The sequence below is a fragment of the Myxocyprinus asiaticus genome, chromosome 3, assembly GCF_019703515.2.
Source record: "Myxocyprinus asiaticus isolate MX2 ecotype Aquarium Trade chromosome 3, UBuf_Myxa_2, whole genome shotgun sequence".
Taxonomy (NCBI): Eukaryota; Metazoa; Chordata; class Actinopteri; order Cypriniformes; family Catostomidae; genus Myxocyprinus; species Myxocyprinus asiaticus.
In genome coordinates this window covers 9,915,107-9,932,683 of record NC_059346.1, presented here as the reverse complement: position 1 = coordinate 9,932,683, position 17,577 = coordinate 9,915,107, and the positions used below count along the sequence as shown (strand labels likewise).

At 38.1% G+C, this 17,577-nt stretch overlaps 1 protein-coding gene across 1 annotated transcript in view; it reads left to right on the top strand.

Annotated features, from left to right (window-relative positions):
* Positions 1-9,108: 9,108 nt before the first annotated feature.
* LOC127425395 (neuropeptide FF receptor 1-like) overlaps positions 9,109-17,577 on the top strand; it is a 40,856-nt gene continuing 32,387 nt past the window's right edge. Inside the window, exon 1 of the mRNA XM_051671377.1 lies at positions 9,109-9,455. The gene's annotated coding sequence lies outside the window, so the exon portion shown is untranslated. The remainder of the gene's footprint in view (positions 9,456-17,577) is intronic.

The following is a 17,577-nucleotide window of genomic DNA, read 5'->3' as shown; positions in this document are numbered from 1 at the left end:
AGTCATGAGTTCCAATCCAGGGCATGCTGAGTGACTCCAGCCAGGTCTCCAAGCAACCAAACTGGCCCAGTTGCTAGGGAGGGTAGAGTCACATGAGGTAACCTCCTCGTGGTCGCTATAATGTGTGGTTCTCACTCTTGGTGGGGTGCATGGTGAGTTGTGCGTGGATGCCGCGGAGAATAGTGTGGGCCTCCACAAACACTACATCTCCGCGGTAACGTGCTCAACAAGCCACGTGATAAGATGCGCGGATTGATGGTCTCAGACATGGAGGCAACTGAGATTCGTCCTCCGCCACCCGGATTGAGGAGAGTCACTATGCCACCACGAGGACTTAGTGCACATTGGGAATTGGGCATTCAACACTGGGGAGAAAAGGGGAGAAAATAAAAAAAATACATATGACTGCATTCTACACCATTTCTTTTAGCCAAAATTGAAAAATAAAAAAGTAAATTTCAGTACATTATAACTTGTCAAACTTGTCAAATAACTGGGAAGCCAAATAAAAAAATTAAGCCGGTCCCATTGTTTCCTATTCCTGTGATAAGTCAGCCATTTGAACACTTGATTATTGACTGTGTAGGTCCACTGCCTAGATCAAAGTCTGGCAGTACTTATTTACTCACCATTATGAGTGCTTCGACATGGTACCCTGCGGCATATCCTCTTCGTACTATTACGGCAAATTCCATAGTGAAGGCTTTAACCCATTTTATGTCCATTTTTGGCATTCCCAAGATCATACAGAGTGATCAGGTATCTAACTTCTCACTTTTTTTCACAGGTGTTATGGCAGTTGCGAGTTTAACACAATAAAGCGAGCACCTATCATCCCCAAAGCCAAGGTGCTTTGGAACATTTTCACCAGACACTTAAGTCTTTATTGCATGTTTACTGTACGGAGATGGATGGCGATTGGGCAAAGGGATTGCCGTGGCTGATGTTGGCAGCCCGAGAGGCTGGTGAGGAGAATATAGGTTTCTGTCCGAATGAGAGCCTCCTCAAAATCTGATAAATTACGTGAATGATTTTAGGCACAGACTTTATGAAGCGGGTAAGTTAGCTAAAGAAAAGCTGCTCACCTCTCAGTCAAAAATTAAGTCTCTTTTTGATCAGTGAGCTGAACACCGTTAGTTTTTCCCTGGCGATCAGGTTTTGGCACTTTTTCCAATAGACGGTTCCCCTTTCAAACCCAGTATTCTAGCCCTTTTACTGTAGTGAAGCATATTTCTGATCTGAATTATTTGATTGCTATTCCTAAGCAGAGAAATCCACACAATTATGTCATATTAATCTGTTAAAGCCTTACTATTGCCATTCATCTAGGTTGTGGGATGGGGGCACTACTAATGTTAAACCTGCTCTGGAGGTTGAGACTCTCCTTTGGGGAATGAGTTGGATGAGGGGGTCTCACCACCAGATAATGCTATATTGCTGGGTCATTTAAAGAACTCTGAGTGTATGAATAATCTGGATGTTTTACTGGCACATCTGACTGACTTTAGACGGGCTGAATTTATTTGCCTCAAACGATACGCCACCCTGTTTGTTGATGTTCTGTCTTGTACACACTGGGTGGAACATGATATTGACATTGGCGATGCTGAGCCCATCCACCAGCGTTTCTATTGTGTTTCCCAAGAAAAGCATAAGCATCTCAATGCCGAGGTTCAGTATATGCTTGATCATGCCATTGCACAGCCATCATTTTCAAGCTGGGTAAATAAAGTGACTAAACACAATTCCTTCCCTCTCCCTCGAATGGAGGATTGCGTCGATCAAGTTGGGGCTGCTAAATTTGTGAGCAAATTCAATCTACTGAAGTGCAATTGGCAAGTCCCTCTGACACCACGTGCTCAAGATATTAATGCTTTATTAGACCTGCGGGATTATTCTCGTATAACGTTATGAGTTTTGGTTTACGTAATGCCCCAACTACGTTTCAGCGATTAATAAACAGAGTTGTTTTCAGGTTGGAGAGAGTGGCCATTTATTTGTACGATGTTGTCATTCTTAGTGTTCCTGGGAGCAGCACTTGTGTCACATCACAGCCCTGTTCAGTCACCTAGAGGAGGTGCATCTCACTGTCAGCCCGACCAAGCGTGAGTTTGCTAGGGCAACAGTGACGTACCTCAGAAAGGTGGTTGGGTAGGGTTGTGTGCGACCAGTGTATGCCAATATTGAAACAATTGATCGCCACCCCTATCCTACCACCAAGAAAGAGTTGATGCGTTTTTAGGAATGTTAGGCTCCTATCGTTGTTTTTGTGTGAACTTCTACACTGTAGTGGCCCCTCCTACTGATTTGCTACTGGACACCTGCCTGTCAGCAAGCTTTTGAGGCAGCTAAATGTAACAGGTGTTATATTTATTTATTAATTTCACACAAAATCTCTCTTTTTGTTATTATCATTTGTTATATTTATATAATTATTTTGTATTCTGGAAATTCTTTTAATATTTCATTTAATTTATTCTTTTAATATTGATTTCTTTTATTTGAGATGTCATGTTTCTATGGTTATATGGTACTTTTTCAGCATTGTTAAAAATGGCGCGTGGCTCCTTTAAGACTTATGTTCCGGTTCCGGTTGCTCTCCTTCAGTTCGCGGTAAGCGCGACTGAAGAGAGGTTAGTTGTGCTGAAGCTCCGTCTAAAAAGTTTGATATGAGTTTTGTTTATTGTAATAAAACATGTAATTTTGTTCTTAAATTCACTTTAATCTTATTCAAACATGTATGAAGTTTGTGTGAATGATATGGAGCATGTATTTTTGGAGAGAGTTCATTAAGCATGAGTGTGCAAGCTCTGTGGCTAAAATAATGCTTTTCACGGACAGGCTGGTGTTCCAGTTGTGAGAGAAGGCCACAGATTCGAGCGTATTTTGATTAATTTGTTTCTTTATTCATGCAGGTATGTTCTCTTTCATGCTTCTGATAATATTGTTTTGAATTTATGTAAAATGCTTTATTTTATTTAGTTTTATTTTTCTATTTTTGAATGAAATATGTTGAACACAATTGATTTTGATTTACATGAAAAGTGTAAAATGTGTTCAGTTCGCGGTAAGCGCGACTGAAGAGAGGCTGGTGTTCCAGTTGTGAGAGAAGGCCACAGATTCGAGCTTATTTTGATTAATTTGTTTCTTTATTCATGCAGAATAAAATCTGGCCAGAGTAATTCCTGTTGCCCGGTCTTGTTCATTTATCCACACAACGCAGAGCTAAACGAAGGCCGGTCACATAAATCACTTCTCATTTCTGCCCCTGTGTTGGTGGCACCACAGTTTGATAAAACTTTCAAGCTGTGTGTGCACGCCAGCAAAGCAGGTGCAGCAGCGGTGCTACTTCAGGAGCATGGTGAGGGTATAGATCGACCGGTGAGCTACTTAAAAAAGTTATGTTTTTACTAGCTAAACTATTCTGTGATTGAGGAGGCATTAGCTTTGATTTGGGCCTTGCAACATTTTGAGGTCTATGTTGGGTCAGTGGTTGTTCCATTGGTGGTGTACACTGATCACAACCCCCTCACATATTTACATTCTTTGTGGTGCCCAAATCAATGCATTACCCGGTGATGTTTATCCCTACAGTCTTATGCACTAGACATAAGACACATTAAAGGCTTTGATAACGTGTTGGCTGACACCTTATGTGGAGCCTCCTTGCCCTAAGTCTTTGTAATAGCCCTAGTTGGGTTGCCCTACTGTCTATCCTGCTTGTCTTGTCTTCTTAATTTGCTTCTGCAAGGCCCGTGGTTGCTGAAGGCCGGAGTTGGCATGGTGTACGGGTTGGAGCTATCCAAAGGCGTGATTGGTTGTTTTGTTGTTTGTTTGATTTTTTAAAGCAGGCCTCCCATGGATTCCATTTTTTTTTTTTTTTTTTTGGAGGAGGGTGTGATGGCCCCTGTTGGGCTCATGGCCCCTGTTGTAGCTCTGCATTCTAGGGTAAAAAACAAAAAAAACAACAACATTATTTTCCAACATTTCCTGCTGAAAGACTTGAATTAGCTGTAGGGATTCAAGATTAATTAGATTGAGGGATTAATTGTGCAAATCTATCAAACAGAAGAAGCAAGGTCACTGGCTAAAGGACATTTGCTGAAATTATCTTTGCGGCTGCCAGTGTTGTAGTCTAGGCCAACTCATCCGAGTTCGAGTCCAGGCTGAGATCAGAGTAGGTTGAGTCAAAGTCATAGTCAAAGTCTTTTATTTGTAACACACATATAGACACAGGCATAGTTAGTGAAATTATTTTTCTTCAGGCCAGCTCCAGTTTAAAAGTATTGAGCTGAATTGCAACATCTCTTCTCATATCCATTTCAATAGCAAGGTTATTCTTTCTAAAGTGATGTATAGTTTTTTGAATGTTGAACATAGGCTATGTTGAGCTCTCTATGTCGATGCATTAAAGGTGCACTCAGTGATTTTTTCCTCATTTAAAAAGTTTTACTTCAACAGAAATGAATTGCTATTTTGAAACATACATCTAAAATCATGACTAACATTAAATGATGACTCCAGTCATATCAGTAACCTTATAAAAGCTGTTTTATTCTATATGGAGAGGGTCCCCTCATGGGGGCTGCCATGTTAGAATCACATGACCAGCCAAATACTACTCGCTTAATCTCAGTAACTGCCCTGTTATTGGACACTTTTACTCAGGGATTTAATAATCATGGCTGGTTGTGTATAGCAAATTTCTACAATGACATCAGTAACTGAAAACTATTGTGTTTGAATGATGCTGCATCCACATCACTAGGTGTCAGTGTAAGTCCAAGACAACTTCAACAAAAACTTACTGAGTGCTGTAAGCGATTTTAGCCATTCTAGAATTTCCACAAAATGAGCCGCTGGATTAGCCAGGCCCCCTCTTTCCAAAACCCGCACTCCAAAAATACCAAATGAGTTTTATTGAGACTGATATCAAGCAGAAACGGTTGTAAAAAAACAACAGCAGCACCCTCAACTGACAACTGTAACGAGCAACATGCCATAAAAATGGAATTAAGCCTCAATACTTTGCTGTAACGACAACACTATGAGATCGCGAAAAATGATTGACAGGCAGAACGTGACAGAGGCTGTGGCCCACGGAAATTTTTGTTTACTGTTTGCAGAGTCTAGAGCTGTCACAGAGACAGGTGAGATATCTCATGACACTTATTTAATTAATATCTTTCAGGGAGTAGGACATTTTTTGAATACCTTTCCATGAAAAAACAAATCGCTTTAAGCATAATAATGCAGTTATTAAGTTAAAATGTTGATTTTGTAATTAGAGAAAAAAAACAAAAAAATACGAAACCTAACAAAAATTATATTGGTTTTATTATAGTAATATTGTAATGATCATGACTGAAGTAACCATAACTACTGTAACCATGGTTTTATTGGCAGAAACCATGCTTTAGATGTTTAAAACCCTAATACCTTGACCTTACTCACTAGATTGAGTAAACTCGTTCCCTCAATTGAATTGAGTAATGGTGTCTCCAAAACATATGTAATTAAGTTTAATAAACTTGGTGTTCATATAGAAGGAACTTAACTACTTAGGTTAAGTAGATGGCAAGCGCATTTAACTCAGATTTGCGATTTTAAATGTTGTTTCTACTGTTGTTAATCATTTTACTTTTATAACATACTTTTCTTAAATTTCACGTTTGATGTTGGAAGTGTGTCATTTATGTTGTAAAACAAACCATCCACGTATCGTCAAGTAATGTTTACCATAGACCTTATTTTACACATACAGTTGAAGTCAGAAGTTTACATACACTTAAGTTGAAATCAGTCAAACTTATTTTTTTAACCACTCCACAGATTTCATATTAGCAAACTATAGATTTGGCAAGTTTTTAAGACATCTACTTTGTGCAAGACATGAGTAATTTTTCCAACAATTGTTTACAGACAGATTGTTTCACTTTTAATTGACTATATCACAATTCCAGTTTTCATAGATGTCAAGCCTTTAGGCAATTAGCCAATTAGCTTCTGATAGATAATTGGCTAATTGGAGTCAACTGGAGGTGTACCTGTGGATGTATTTTAAGGCCTACCTTCAAACTCAGTCCCTCTTTGCTTGACATCATGGGAAAATCAGAATAAATCAGCCAAGACCTCCACAAGTCTGGTTCATCCTTGGGAGCAATTTCCAAATGCCTGAAGGTACCATGTTCATCTGTATAAACAATAGTACGCAAATATAAACACCATGGGACCACGCAGCCATCATACCGCTCAGGAAGGAGACGCATTCTGTCTCCTAGAGATGAATGTAGTTTGGTGCGAAAAGTGCAAATCAATCCCAGATTGCAAACAGGATCTCCACAGCAAAGGACCTTGTGAAGATGCTGGAGGAAACAGGTAGACATGTATCTATATCCACAGTAAAACAAGTCATATATTGACATAACCTGAAAGGCTGCTCAGCAAGGAAGAAGCCACTGCTCCAAAACTGCCATAAAAAAGCCAGACTACAGTTTGCAAGTGCACATGGGGACAAAGATCTTACTTTTGGAGAAATGTCCTCTGGTCTAATGAAACAAAAATTGAACTGTTTGGCCATAATGACCATTGTTATGTTTGGAGGAAAAAGGGTGATGCTTGCAAGCCGAAGAACACCATCCCAACTTTGAAGCATGAGGGTGGCAGCATCATGATGTGGGGGTGCTTTGCTGCAGGAGGGACTGGTGCACTTCACAAAATAGATGGCATCATGAGGAAGGAAATTTATGTGGATATATTGAAGCCACATCTCAAAACATCAGCCAGGAAGTTAAAGCTTGGTTGCAAATGGGTCTTCCAAATGGACAATGACCCCAAGCATACCTCCAAAGTTGTGGCAAAATGGCTTAAGGACAACAAAGTCAAGGTATTGGAGTGGCCATCACAAAGCCCTGACCTAAACTATTGTCTTCAAATGTTCATCCTTTTGCAAAAAAACCTAGGTGTGATTTTTGACTCAGAGCTAAATTTTGGAAAACAGATAAATGCTGTGGTGAGGAGTAGCTTTTTTCAACTAAGACAAATAGCCAAATTAAAACCTCTGCTCTCATTTAAGGATCTGGACATATTTATCCATGCCTTCATCTCATCTAGACTTGACTATTCTAATGGACTGTATATGGGTCTAAATCACTCATCTCTGTATCGCTTGCAGTTGGTTCAAAACACAGCTGCAAGGTTGCTTACTTGTGCTAGGAAGAGGGAAAACATTTCACCGGTTTTAGCATCTCTCCACTGGTTACCGGTGCAATATAGGATCCATTTTAAGATCTTGTTATTTGTTTTCAAAACTTTAAATGGTGTGGCCCCTTCTTATCTGTCAGAACTTCTGAGTTATCAACAATCCTCTAGAGCCCTTAGATCCTCAGACAAATTTCTCCTGCAAATACCTCGCTCTCGCCTAATGTTTAAAGGGGATCGTGCTTTTTCTATTGCTGGCCCTAGACTATGGAACAGTATACCTCTGGACGTTAAGTCTGCCCCTTCCCTTCCTGTTTTTAAATCATGCTTGAAGACGAATCTGTATTCCTTGGCTTTTACATGAATGTATATTGTGGATTTTATGGGTAATTGTTTTTTTTTTTTTTTCTTTTATTCCTCTGTATCCTGTTATTGATTTATTTGCATATGTACAGTACTTTGGTATACACTAGTTGTTCTTAAATGTGCTATATAAATAAATTGACCTTGACCTTGACCTAAATCCGATAGAAAATTTGTGGGCAGAACTGAAAAAGCATGTGCAAGCAAAGAGACCTACAAACCTGACTCAGTTACACTAGTTCTGTCCAAAGGAATGGGCCAAAATTCCAGCAACTTATTGTGAGAAGCTTATGGAAGGCTACCCGAAATGTTTGACCCAAGTTAATCAATTTAAAAGCAATGCTACCAAATACTAACAAAGTGTATGTAAACTTAAAAAGTAGTGATCCTAACTGACAGGGAATGTTTTCTAAGATTAAATGTCAGGAATTGTGAAAAACTGAGTTGAAATGTATTTGGCTAAGGTGTATGTAAACTTCTGACTTCAACTGTAAATAATAATAATAAATAAAAAAAAAAAATTATAAAATCCCATAGGAAAATCCAGAGGGAACCCATGGCGAATTGGACCTCCAATTAACAGCTCTATATACCTGTGCATGCACAAATAGAACTAGTCAACTTCACCCAAATGGAACACCGATCACCCAGATGGTGACACGAAACAACTATTTGCAACAAAACAACATAAACAATACTACAAAAGAGCTAAAACCTCTATTAATTCTTAATCACAACTATTTAAATGCCCCAATAACTTCCCTTTGACCAAGGAAACATAGCGCAAAGCATTATGGGTATTCCCAATAGCTTCAATTTTGTACTCAAAAGTTATTTTAACACTTAAAATCTTAAGTCTATGCATTTTTAAGATAAATAAATTCAATGAACTTAAATATTTGAGTTATGAGCCCAAAACCTGAAATTTTCTAGTAATACTTAATTAAGACAACTTGATATTTACAGTAATGACAACTTTAGGGTTTACAGTGTATAGTAAAACTGTGGTGATTATTCGTAAGGGCAGACCATTTTAAGTGTTTGTTACCAAACTGAGTAGCTACAGTATTCTTACTTTGGATTTTTCCGTTTTTTTTTTCCTGAACATAGTAAGTACCGTACCATGACCCTAAAACTGTGATACCAACCAAACCATGAGAAATTTGAACCGTTACACCCCTATACATGATGGAGACATGTAAATCTACCCAGATAGCACATTTACATCTCCGAGATGTCTATTGAAGAGCATTTAATCTGGAAAGCATTGCACTCTAATTAACATCTGCTAAACATCTTGAAAAGATCAGATTTACAAACATTCTAAACGTGAAAACGTCTTATAGACCTAATTCAGATGAGCAAACAACCTAAAAAAATGTCTTACAGATGAAAACTCGCATATCAGATATACCTCTGGGTGATGTACGTGTGCTGTCAGGGTACTGTATAGTTGAAAGATCCAGATTTAACGGCTAATTAAAAGGCTGAAAAAGAATGTGTTTGTAGAGTACACAGCGCTGTCTCTGTGTTGTGAGACGTGGCGTGGATGAGACAGCGCGCGGAGGGTTGTGAGAGGCTGTGAATGTGATCGAGAGGGTTCTTCTGCGCGCTCAATTTGTGACTCACAGAGCTTCACGCGGAGCGCAGAGCTGATCATCAGAGATGCCAATTAACTCCACGCAATCACCAGTCGACCTTTTTAGCTTTCTCAAACCAACTAGTTATTTTATAGCCGCGCGAGTCGAAGGCACCTTACCGTAAATTCATTGCATATTGAAAAGCGTTTGTGTGTGTTTAAGATATAGTAAAAAAGTAGCTTAAAGACATTGACTTGAAGGGAGACGTCAGGACATATAGCAGAAGAAAAAGCGTTTAGTCCTCATTTACAGGTGAGTTTCTATACATGATTTTTTTTTTTTTTTTTTTTTTTTTGGGTCACGTCAGTGACAACGGATTAATATGTTTGCTCATTGTCGTTTGAAGAGCGATTACAACTGAGAAATGAAGATGAAAAGATGAAGATTTACTGGGTTTGTCTCCCAACCCCCTTTTTGTCTCTAATTTAAAAAAAAAAATAAAAAAAAAAGTTGCAAATACGCTTTTTACTCTCAAAGCTTGCATATTACATGACTGGTTGATATGAGTTTATCTTTTAACATCAGCATTACCGCAAGTTTCTAAAATACATATAAATAGCATTATTTATAATGCATTGAAAACAGCTGCGTTTGGGTTTGAATTTACTTAACAGCTTCCGCTGGTGTACGATTGGGTCAAAGAGCACTTTAATGTTTGAAGTAATTATCTCAGAAAGTACACATTTAATAAAAAACTGAGCCAGATTATGTATTTCAATGGTATCTTTTCAAGAATTCTCCCCTTGTTTCTTATCTCTCTTGCATGCCTGGGAGATCTGAAAACGCATTTTTGAATGAGGATTTAATCGAATTTTGTTTGAATAAGAAGAATATTGTAGAAGGCATGCAATTTTATAACCTGCAGTTTTAGGAATATTTGTATAAAAGGCTATTTAAATCTGAACGAAAATGACAGATGACAGATAGTGGGGTACGCTGGTTTCCCAGGTTGCAGTGGATGCTCTCTTGAACCTGGGGAATATTTTTGGGCATTTTTTTTTTATTTTTTTTTTGCATTACAGCTCTTTCTACGCACATGTTGTGTCAGTCTGATCATCATGCATGCAAGCTCCTATATGAAATACGGATGTGCGGATCGATACTAAACTATCGATACTTCCGATACTGATGTGGTATCAAGAATATCAATCCTCACATAAAAATATAGATTCTGAAGTTTTTTTTTTTTAACTAGTGATCTTATTATTTAGATCACATGAATATGAATGCATCTCATAAGCTTCGAAGTGGAGAAAAATAATTATATCAGCGAATTGTTGCATGGCACCGGATCTATTTATTCTTCCGCTCATCTTGACGCACCAGAAATGCTAAAATACACTATCAGTCATGGACAGCGCTCACCCTTATGGCGCTCGTTCAAAGAGGGAGTAGTGCTTTCCTGAGATAATGACAGAAAAACAGCATCTGGAGTTATTCACACTAAGTAATGACAAACCTAGACGTGACATGTATTATAATTGACTTGTGTGACCATTTTTACAGGGTTATATAAATTCAGAGTTGTTAAAACATTGATAATGATCTGTAATCCTCGTTAATAAATGATACACATATGAAAACTTACCATGGATTTACTGTAGTAATATTGTATTAACCATGACCATAGTAACCATGTTTTTTTTTTGTTGTTTTTTTTTAAATGTTTTTATTTTTCCTCTTTTTGGCAGAAAGCAAGGTTTTGATACAGTTAACCATGGTTTTACTACAGCATTACTGTAGTATCCATATGGTAACTTGGTTTTAGTAATAGTAACAATATAATAATATCTATGGTTAATTTTTAAGGTTTTATATGTGGCTTAAACGTACACATTTTTAAAGGGTAAACAAAGCAGCCAAAATAATTTTCTGTTTAGGCCTATACATCTATAAAAGATTTAAGTAATAATTTAAATTACTAATTTTATCCAAAGAATTCGTACAAATTCAGTTTAATAGTGGTATCGGTATTGGTATTGATATCGACGATATTGGCCTAAAAGTACTTGGAATCGGATCAAAAAGAAAATAAGTGGTATCACCCATCCCTAATATGAAATATGCAATTTAGATATTAGAGTGACTGACATAACATGGCTCTCATACCACGTTAATTAGTATTTCACATTCCATTTCCAGGGGCTACTGTAAGAATTCAAAAGACGTTTGGTTAAAGTCTGCTAGGCAACACGGCAGATCTGCAACATTTTGTACCATGAAAAGAATGCAGCCACTATTATTTCATGTTTGGATCATTCATGTGTGTATTTGCGCTGCTTGCTATCTTAGAAAGATGTTTTGTGCGCTTCTTTACCTTCTCAAATGGCTACAAAGAACCATATAGGGTTCCTATAATTGAAACCTGGTTCATGATTAGAGTCAATTACATCAGGATATGCTGGATATTCAGATTGAGGGAGCAGATGAACTCTTGAATTGAATTTTTTTTTATATTTCAAGCAATTGATATCACGGTTAGTAACTGCCAGACTAATCAAAAGATGAGAGAGCCGCTGAGAGATACATAGATCAGTCCAGTTTTTCTTCAAGTGGTCCAAGTTAGAATTTAAAATCAAATGAACTAATAAAAAAGTTCACTGTCTGACGTGATTATTTAGATAGTGTGGTCATTAACATAACACCAACTGTTCTCCTTATGGAGTCTTAAAAATTAGAAAATGAGAGCCGAAACAGGGTTTGGTCCAACATAGTTCTTCTCCTCCAAGCTTTTTAAGTGTCATCTTGTCTTCGAGTTCTTAGATTGCAATAGATGAGTATTCACATCATGAGTATCACACATTCAGAGGCACAGCGGAAAACTGTATACAGATGCATTACCAGGGAAATCATGTTGCTGTGGGGAATACAGTGTGATTCAGAAATAAACTAAGGACAAGCAAATAATTACAGGAGGCTGAATGAATGTAAATTTACATATATTTCATTCAAAATCAAGTGCCTGTTTTTTTCAGATGTTTTTCAGTTTTTGCCAATAGCCCATACCGATGGCCTTCTCATGATTTGGCCACTCAGTTTGTTTCACTCTGTAGGAAATATTTAATACTGGTACTTGAGTTTTATTATAATTGCTAAAATTGTGAAGAACTCAAATTAATTTACTTTCAACAGGTATTAATAAATGACTCACTGTAAACAAATCCAAATTCAATTTTGTCAGATAAAATCATTTTTAAAAATTGATTGAACTATGTAATGTAGAAAAAGTTGAGATTACTTAAAAAAATCAATAAAGTCAACTTTTATGCCATTTAAGTCAGAGCAACTTAAATTTTTAAACAGTAAAAACATACAATGTCAAGATTAGTGGTGAAGTTAGAACAGTTTGATCTCTAATGCTCAATCCAACAGGGTGATTAGTGTTCGCTTTGATTAAGTTTATAAGCTTGAAGTACTTGTTACCTAAACCACCTTTTAAGTTGAACTTTTTTCATCTTGGTGGGGCTGTCACATGATCTTATGTTGAAATGTAGATCTGCTTATATTATTTTTAAGAATATTGAAAATTTGAATAACTGCAATTAAAAAAAACAAATTTAACAAACTTAATAATCATTGATATTATTGAGTTTGCTGAACTTATTGTATTGAGTGGAATATGGAACTTGGAACTTGAATTGTTAAGTTGGTGCAAATAAGTTAACTCAAAAATGCTTTGCAGCTGGTTGCCCTTTTTAGTTTACTCAATGTTTTTTACAGTGTATGACTAAAAGTTTGTGACTATTCTGACCACTCTTAAGAATGAAGAAGTTTTAACTTTAAATGATGTAAATACATTAACTGTATTAAATTTCATTTCATTTAATGCCTAAAAGATAATGTTTAACTTTGGCAGACCTAATTTTCATGGAATACACAGTACCAATTTGCAATGGAAATGTAGAAGGTTAAAATAGTTGGTCCCTCTCTTTCTCAGAGAAATGAATGGGGTGATAACATGAGGAATACAATTTTCTTAGATTTTATATACAAAAATTCATTAAACTATAAACACATACACTTTTCCGACCTCAAAACTTCCTCTCCAGTGAAAAAAGACCATGAGGCGAATTCACTCAAATGTTGCACCACTTTTGCACATGATACTGTATTTCAGAGCAAAAAGCTGCATCTTATTTTCCAACCACCTGCAATCTAGATTAAGTAGACACAATCAGCCCTAATATAGCGCTGAGTCATTGTCATTCCTTTCCACGCAAACAGATGAAAGCAGGCTGTAAAATGTATTTGATTTAAAAGAAATGTTTGTGTTCCTTTTTTATCGATCATATCAGCAGTAATACATCAAATAATAATCAAATTATGTTAAAGAGTGTTTTTACCTGGCATATACGCTGATGATCCAAAACATTATGACCAGTCATAGGTGGTGCGAATAACGTTGTTCAACTCCTAACAAGGCCACGTGTCAAGGTCTGTTTAGATTAGATGGTAAGCGAACAATCAGTTCTCATAGACAATGTGTTGATTTCAGGATAAATGGGCAGGAGTAAAGAACTGAATGACTTTGACAAGGGCCAAATTGTTATGGCCAGACGACTGGGTCAGAGCATCTCTGAAATGGCAAGGCTTGTGGGGTGCTCCCGGTCAGCAGTAGTGACCTGACAACCTACTGACAGTGGTCCGAGGAGGGACAAACCACAAACCGGAGTGACAAACCACAAACCGGCAACAGGATGTTGGGCGCCCAAGGCTCATCAATGCATGAGGGCAATGAAGACTATCCCGTCTGGTCCGAACCAACAGAATGTCTACTGTGGCACAAGTCACAGAAAATTTTAATTATGGTTACAGGAGGAATGTGTCACAACACACTGTGTATCGCATCCTGCTGTGTATGGGGCTGCGTAGCCGCAGACCGGTCATAGTGCCCATGATGACCCCTGTCTATCGTCGAAAGCATCTACAACTGGCACGTGAGTGTCAGAACTGGACATTGGATCAGTGGAAAAGGTCGCCTGGTCTGATGAGTCCCATTTTCTTTTACATCACATGGATGGCCATGTATGTGTGCACCGTTTAACTGGGGCTGTGGGAAGATGACATCCCGGTGGGGGGAGTGTGATGCTCTGGGCAATGTTCTGCTGGAAAACCCTGGGTCCGGCCATTCTCATGGACTTCAATTTGAAACGTGCCACCTACCTAAACATCGTTGCAGACCAGGTACACCTCTTCATGGCAATGGTATTCCTTGATGGCAGTGGCCACTTTCAGCAGGATAATGCACACTGCCACAATGCACACATTGTTCGGGAATGGTTTGAGGAACATGATGAAGAGTCCAAGGTGCTGCCCTAGCCTCCAAATTTCCCAGATCTCAGTCTGATTGAGTATCTGTGGGATGGGCTAGACTAACAAGTCCAATCCATGGTGACTCCATCTTGCAATTTACATTACTTGAAGGATCTGCTGTTAATGTCTTGGTGCCAGATACCACAGGACACCTTCAGGGGTCTTGTAGAGTCCATGCCTCGGCGGGTCGGCGCTGTTTTGGCGGCATGCGGAGGACCAACAGCTGGTGTTCAAAAGCAGACGCAGGTGGTCAAAATGTTTTGGCTCATCTGTGTATATCCAGACATTCATAGTCAAAAGCACTTTCGGCATGTTAAAGAGAAGATTCAGATCTCTGGATCACAGTAGTGAACTGATACTGAACAGCTATACACTGTATAGTGCTCAGAACCAGCCCGCAAGACCACAATTGCGCCGCACAGATTTACTCAGCACAGATTTTGTGGGCGAGTTTGCATCATTAACATATGGAATATTCACGTGATGATTTGGCTTGCGATATAAAATTATTTTAATGCACTTTTATTTGGCCACTGTGTTTCCTAAAGAGCATGTCATTAGACAAATTTCACGATCCTTCAGAGCTGCACAGTTAATCATAACATCAGAATTGCGATATAGTCATAAGTGATTATTAAACTACAAAAGGCTGCAATTTAATTAAATAAACACATGGTCTGTGTGCGTTGGTGGTAGGATGTTGTGTGTGCATGCGTAGGGATCATGATGCACTATTTTCAGTGCTCTCAGATCAGTTCATGTGCATTATGAAAGCAAAGTGCTGCTGGTTCACACATTTGTGCAATTCCAAATAATTGTAACTGCTACAAGTTATTATCCAAATCTAAAAACTATACACAGTATCACAGAAAAGGAGAAGATGACTGCATTTCACCAGATTTGTAATGAGGAACACTGTAAACTGTCAAATACACATGGACACTGCAGTGCAGTTTCAGTGTTCTGCCAAAATAAAAGGTCATGGTTAAATAAATCCGACAGAAATATATTACCACTGTAAAAAAAAAAAAAAATCTGATCATCATAATAATTCTGTAGTATATTATTATATCATAACTTGACTGGGTCCCACATTAATAATTCTGTATTATATGATATTCGACTCCAAAAAATAAGTGCATGAAGTCATAGTTTTTGCACATAATGTTCATTCATAAAAATTGTATTAGTAAAAATATATGTAGGTAAATAATGTTTTTTTTATTATACTGCTATGTATCATTGTATATGGGTGCACATAAATGAAAACAATTAAATATAATATAGTTTTATGATATTTAATGGTTGTAAACTGTGGAAAACATGCCATCATTATTTGTAACTAGATTTTTACTTCATGAATTAAACATTTTGAATCTACTACAAAAGCTGTATGGATGAAATGATGGTTCCTCTGATCAGAACACTTTAAGCCATTTCAGAGCAAAAACATAATTATCAAGATATACAGTATATTGAATATCTTCAATAGGATGAAAAATACTGAGATTAAATATAATTTTTGTAGTCATATCGCCCAGCCCTAAATGTAATGCTGGCTGTGCAAAGAGGTTGTTGTTGAAGGAAAAAACACTATACTGGACTCACAAACCCACAGCTCACAAGAAAAAGTACAGCAAAGCACTATATCTCATTTCACATGTGAAAATGAAGAGGCAATTTACATAAAAGGCAGAAAAGAACAGCCTGTTTAATTCTTAATAATAATAATAATTATAAGGGTCAAAGAGAATGTGGAAAGTTATTAACATATTTTACTAACATTTGAATCTGAATGGGGAAAAACAAGAAAAAAATCAAATGACTAGATCACCAAACATTAAGCCCATATGAGGACAAGACCTTAAATGTAGAGACACAAAATGGTATAGTACAGTGCATCCGGAAAGTATTCACAGCGCTTCACTTTTTCAACATTTTGTTATGTTACAGCCTTATTCCAAAATGGATTAAATTCATTATTTTCCTCAAAATTCTACAAACAATACCCCATATACAAAGAAGTTTGTTTGAAATCTTTGCAAATTTATTAAAAATAAAAAACGAAAAAAAAAAGTCACATGTACGTAAGTACATGACACTCAAAATTGAGCTCAGGTGCATCCTGTTTCCACTGATCATCCTTGAGATGTTTCTACAAATTGACTGGAGTCCACCTGTGGTAAATTCAGTTGATTGGACATGATTTGGAAAGGCACACACCTGTCTATATAAGGTCCCACAGTTAACAATGCATGTCAAAGCACAAACCAAGCCATGAAGTCCAAGGAATTGTCTGTAGACCTCCGAGACAGGATTGTATCGAGGCACAGATCTGGGGAAGGGTCCAGAAAAATGTCTGCAGCATTGAAGGTCCCAATGAGCACAGTGGCCTCCATCATCCGTAAATGGAAGAAGTTTGGAACCACCAGGACTCTTCCTAGATCTGGCCGCCCGGCCAAACTGAGCGATCGGGGGAGAAGGGCCTTAGTCAGGGAGGTGACCAAGAACCCGATGGTCACTCTGACAGAGCTCCAGCATTTCTCTGTGGAGATAGGAGAACTTTCCAGAAGAACAACCATCTCTGCAGCACTCCACCAATCAGGCCTGTATGGTAGAGTGGCCAGACGGAAGCCACTCCTCAGTAAAAGGCACATGACAGCCCGCCTGGAGTTTGCCAAAAGGCACCTGAAGGACTCTCAGACCATGAGAAACAAAATTCTCTGGTCTGATGAAACAAAGATTGAACTCTTTGGCCTGAATGGCAAGTGTCATGTCTGGAGGAAACCAGGCACTGCTCATCACCTGGCCAATACCATCCCTACAGTGAAGCATGGTGGTGGCAGTATCATGCTGTGGGGATGTTTTTCAGCAGCAGGAACTGGGAGACTAGTCAGGATCGAGGGGAAGATGAATGCAGCAATGTACAGAGACATCCTTGATGAAAACCTGCTCCAGAGCACTCTGGACCTCAGACTGGGGCGAAGGTTCATCTTCCAACAGGACAACGACCCTAAGCACACAGCCAAGATAACAAAGGAGTGGCTTCGGGACAACTCTG